Genomic DNA, 5,636 nt, shown 5'->3' on the forward strand with positions numbered 1-5,636 from the left:
CTGGCTGCTGGCCGCTCACGCTGGCTGCTGGCTACACACGGAAGCTTATGGCAGCCCACTGCAGCAGGGGACTGCAGCCCATGCTGTCGCTGGCGACCCACGGCAGCCCAGCTCCAGGTTGAGCTGTTGTTCAGCATCCTAGCTGTAGAGGGTAGTGTCAGTGGCCCCCATATGTGGGATCCGAAATGGGGCCCTCTGGCATCCCAAGCCAGTTCTCAACCAACACGCCACTAGGTCGGCCTGAGTTTTTGGTTTTTTATTTGTTTGTCCTGTTCCTTTGTTTATTTCAGTTTTATACCCCACATATGAGAGAAGTTATATTGTTGTCGACTTTCTGTCTTATTTTAATTAGCATAATAATCTCAAGATCCATCCATGTTATCACAAATGACACTATTTCATCTTTTCTTATGGCAGAGTAGTATTCCATTGAGTATATATACCACATCTTCTTTATCCAATCATCTACCTAAGGACATTTTGGTTGTATAATTTTTATATTACATTACTGCAGAAAACATTTTCACACTGTCTTTGTGATTTTCTTTTTTTAATTCATTCATTATTTAGAAATAATTTGTTAATTATCCCAAATATGGGGCATTATCTTTAACTGCAGAATCAGGTGATTTCCAAAGTGTCCCAGGGGCTCCTCATGGCCCACATCAGGTGTCCAGGCTGCCTGGGAGAGTGACTAGATGAGTGTCCATGAGAGGCAGCTTCTGTGCCTATTGAAGCCCCTGAAGTCCCAGTCCCTGCAATGTGGGGTTGGGGTCCTTTCTGAGCTAGTGGATGGCCAAAGCTGCACACACACTGGGCTCACCTCGAAGCTGCACTTCCTGGGAGAAAGGAGGTGTTGTTTTCTCTCTGAGCTTGAAGCTGTTTAGCTGGGCATAGGTTACACCCTCAAGGGCTTCAGATGCAGCAGCCTGGAGCAGAGGGAGAGTGAGAGATATGAGTAGGTATGTGGTTTGGGTAGGGGAATGCTGCGGGACCCCTTGGGGACCTAGAAAGATAGGATACACCTGACTGTCTTTCTGCCTGTCCTCTTCTGCATGTCTGTCTTTCATGTCAAGCAATTCCATTGACAAGGGGAAGAAAAGGGAGGGGTGGCCATTCCCTGTCTGAGTCATGTGGTTCACCTCCTGTGTGTTGTCATTTTCATGTGTCTGCTGAAGAGAGACAGTGAGAGCAGATTGTGTCCTTGATTCCACTCTTGCACACATTACATTTTACCATGTGGAAACCAGAGTGTCCATTGTAAACTATACATAAGGTCATGTCACTCCATGAACAAAACTTTCCAGTGGCTTCTACAAGCACTATCATAACCTAAAGGATCTACATGATCAAATATCTCCCAAGCTTTCCACCCTCATGGCTAACACTTTCCCTCTTTGTCCATCCACCTCTGGTCACACTGGACATCATGCTTTTCCTGGAACAATGTCAGCATATTCCCAATTCTGAGCCTTTACACTTACTGTTCCTTCTACCCATATATATATATATATATATATATATATATATATATATATATATATATATATATATATATATATATAGTTTTTTCCCTCACTATATTTGTCTCTGCTCAAATGTTATCTTCTCTGAGAATCCTTTCTTGACTATTTGGTTGGACCATCCTGCTCTTACCAACACAGTCCATCCCCTTATTATATATATTACACATTCACAGCACTTTGCACTGTCTGATTTTTTTGTATGTATGCCTGTGATGACTTCATCATTGTCTCCCCAAGGGAAAGTGAGGCCACCGCTGACAGAGATTGTGTCTAGCACCAAAGAGAGCTGGGCAAAGAGTAGCCCCTCAATAAAAAGGTGTTAACGAGGGTTGAGTGATGGCATAAACAAATGGAGACCTGAAGGACCTACAGGGTATTTACTTATTCACTTACTTGACAAACTTATGGTAAGCTTAGTAATGGTCAGACATGGCAAGGAAAAGAAAAAGAATGTCCTTGCCTTCATGGGGCTCAGTCACTAGAAGGCAGCTGGACAGACTTCAAGCAAAGAAACAGCACAATTAAGTATAATAAAGAAAATAAAACAGTGACATAAAAGAGGTTAAGTGGGAGGAGGATGGGTTTACCTCACTGTAACTACAGAAGACATTTTCAGAGGTGACAGGTGAGTTGAGACCTGAATGACAAAGAGATAGCCCTGTGAATATCAACAGAAAGCTCTTCCTAGAATTTCAGATTGCCTAAATTCTGGATATTTTGTCAAACTTAGACACTTCTCATGTTGGTGGTGCCCTTAGCACAATTTGCTGATAACCTCCATGTATGTAGCCTACATCACCCCATTCTTGACTTACTGCATTTGCCCTGGAGCCAGTGCTGGAGGAGGAGAAAGAGGAGGAGGGAAAGCAGCAGGATGATGGCCAAGACCCCTATCAGGACATTCAGGTACTATTGGGTTGTCGGAAAAGTCATGACGCATTTTTGCAACAAAAAACATAGGAAAAATATGTTATGACTTTTCTGATAACCCAACAATTGAGACCTTTGGCATGAGTGACATCATTGATGAGCCAATGATGTCATTTAATCAAACACCTACTGTGTGCCTGGTATGTGCTGGGGTCTGTCATTCATCTACTCTAACTCTTAAAATAGTCATGCACCAGGAGACTTCCACTTCTACTCTACCCATTTTATTTTATTTTATTATTTATTTATTTATTTATTTTTTAGCTGAGCCAACCTGCTACCTGTTGGCAGCTCAGTGGCTGCTCAGCTCGGGCTGGACTCGAACCACTGTTGCTCAGAGTTCAAAGTCTTGAGCGAGCTCTTAACCAACTGAGCCCCTTGGCTGGCCCCCTCTACTCTACCCATTTTAGAGACAAAGAAACTGAGACACAGAGAGGTAAATGCCCCAGGTCACCCAGCCTGGGAATAAACCTAAGGTCTGACTCCAGCCCTTGCTGTCTCCTCTGAGCTGAGCACCTGAGCTGAGGGAAAGAGACTGAACTGGTATTCTCCTGCTAATACCCCCACACCCCATACAGTGTAAGCATCACTGCAGCACATTGGACAAATGCACTGCAGAACTGTGAGCTGGGAGGCTTCCCTGTGAGGTACCTCTCCCAAGAGGTTGGGACCAGAACTGAAAGGATATCTAGGATCTGGGACATGATTGTTTCCTTTTACACAGAGAGACAGGCCAGACAGGGGAAGGGTGTGTCCAAGTCAGCGTCTCCAAAGGTGTCTGAATGGAAGGCATAACTCAGACCCTGTACCCCTTGGACGCACTCACCACTTCCTCACGGACCCTCACTTACCCCTCTGCAGGTCTGACTTCACTGGGGGGAGGAGCCAATGCTCAGAGACTCCTGGGAATCAGGATGGGGACGTGAGGGGCAGGGGCTGCTGTCTCCCCAATTCAGTCCAGCTGCTCCTCCACCAAGCTAGGCCCCAACATGTTCCTCTAACACGACTGCCCCACCTGTCATCTGCCAGCCTTAGAGACCCAGGGCCCTCAAGGTCCATCTGGCATCTGTGCTGGACTCCCAGCACGCTAAGAACAGAAGCCCATCCTTGTGTATCTGAGGGGCATTAGATCCTCTGAGAGACTCAGAACTTCCCTGGGGTGGTCTGTGCTCCCTCTGAGCAGAGTTCCCAGAGACTCACCAGCTGCGGAGATGGGCCCTGTGGGTGGGGTCTCCAGAGGGTCCTGGCAATGAAGATATGAAGAGGTGAGGGGCTGGGGCTGCCCTGGAGTCCCCACTTCACTCAGACTCTTATCCTACATTTGCCCTGTGGTCACCCCAAGACCTTCCTGCTGCCCACCTGGCACATTCTTGACCCCAGGTGAGGAGCAGAAGTGAGCAGGAGTGAGAGAGCCTCTGAAGGGCAGGTCTCCTCTGTGTGACCCTCCCCCCAGACCCCCTTTCTCCTCTCCCAGTTGAGATCCCTCCTTAGAACAGGGCTCTGAGCTGACCGAGCTCAGAAAGGACAGAGTCAGGGGCCCCTCATCTGAAACCAGGAGCACCAGCAGATTCCTGGGGTGTGACAACAGGTAGGGGCTAGTGCTGTGTGAGAGGTGGTCCACCATAGCATCTGTACCAGCCCCCATGGGAGCGGCTCACAGGGCCCAGGGGAAGTCCGCCTGAGAGAGCCCTGCCTGGGGCTGCTGGCCAGGGCACTTGGGGAGGTCACATTCCCCCCTCCTTGAGCAGAGCTAATCTGTCATAGCTGATATCAGAGTGACACTGGGGGTCAGGCTCTGTCCAGAAGTCATGGCAGGGCCCTGTTGAGGCAGGAGAAAGGGTTTTCCAGACACACCTGGGAGAAACCAGCATGGATCATGCGGGCTGGTTCCTCCCATAACCCCTCTTCTTCCTCCCTGAACCCCAGGCCTCACTGTCTCTCATTCTGTGTCTCTGACCCAGGAGCCCCTGTGCTTTCCTCACCCTAGTATCTCACATGAACCTCTCCTCCTAGCATAGACCCCCAAAGCTTCTGGTGCCTAAAAACCTCAGTGGGGCCAGGATGGGACTTCCTCACCTGACACCATGAGCTCTAGGGCGTCACTGAGGTGTGAGCACACCTGAGGTCTCTTCCTGTAGCAGCCATAGCATCGAACATCCAACTGTAGCAGGGGGTCACGAGGCCCACAAGAAATAGGACCTGGGAATCCCCACTGGGTGTCTCTGTGAGGCCAGTGTCTGCCCAGGGGATCCTGTGTTACTCCTTAGTCAGAATACACCTGCCATATCCCTGCCATGAGCCACACAGGAGGGTCATGTTCCCTTCTGAGGTCACGACGGCTTGGCAGGGCTGATAGGCCAGGTTTGCTGTAAAATCCTAGGAAAGGAGAAGAGAGCATGTTAAATGGGGCTCACACCTCCCTCACACCCCCAGGGCTGGGCTATGAGGGAAGGTACCCTGAAATCAGACCCCCTTCCTGAAGGCATGGTCTAAGGCTGGAACCCTGAGTGTTCTCTCACCTGTCACCACCAGTTCCAGGGAGCCACTGCACTTCGACCACTCTGTGGGACTGTAATAGTAAGAAATCTCCCTGCATACTGCTCAGTCATGTGTGGGATGGAGAACTTTCCCTTGTCCCCTGGGCGCCTGTGGGGTCTGTCTGTCTCAGGGTGCACATTTTCCTTCTCTATACAGATGGAATTCATGGCCCTTCTGGGTCCGCTGACACCAGATGATTACAGGGGTCTTCCGGGGAATCACAGAGCCTGGCTCAGCCCAGATGGTGGGTGTGGGAAGGGTCGCTGGAAGGGAGCTAGAGGCTGGATTACAAAGACCTTTCCTACCCCTCACATCCTGCTCAGCCCAATGCATTCTGAGTTTATCACCTCATCCTGGAACCTCTGTGCTCCCTCCTGAGCCCCAAGGGCTGAAGTAAGAGGCGGGGCATGGAGCCTGGGGACTTGTCTGCACCCGGGTCTTCTGGCCTAGACTCAGCCCTGGAAGAGAGTTCCCTGTGAGAGGTTTGCACCTGGACATCTGAACTGATTCTCCTTCTATCAGAGCCCCGTCCACTTGAGCTGCCTGAGCCTGAGGTTAATCTTGAACAAAGGGGTCAGAGCCTCTCCGTCCCTTTCTGCTGCCCTCTTCTCCTCTCCACAACTGACCGAGGCTGAGAAGAGC

General features: G+C 49.7%; 1 pseudogene; it reads right to left on the bottom strand.

The window, feature by feature from the left end:
* Nucleotides 1–785: 785 nt before the first annotated feature.
* LOC109373755 (leukocyte immunoglobulin-like receptor subfamily A member 6) lies at nucleotides 786–5,327 on the bottom strand (annotated as a pseudogene).
* Between the last annotated feature and the right edge of the window lie 309 nt (nucleotides 5,328–5,636).

Source organism: Hipposideros armiger, unplaced genomic scaffold, assembly GCF_001890085.2.
Source record: "Hipposideros armiger isolate ML-2016 unplaced genomic scaffold, ASM189008v1 scaffold_742, whole genome shotgun sequence".
In the NCBI taxonomy this organism is placed as follows: domain Eukaryota; kingdom Metazoa; phylum Chordata; class Mammalia; order Chiroptera; family Hipposideridae; genus Hipposideros; species Hipposideros armiger.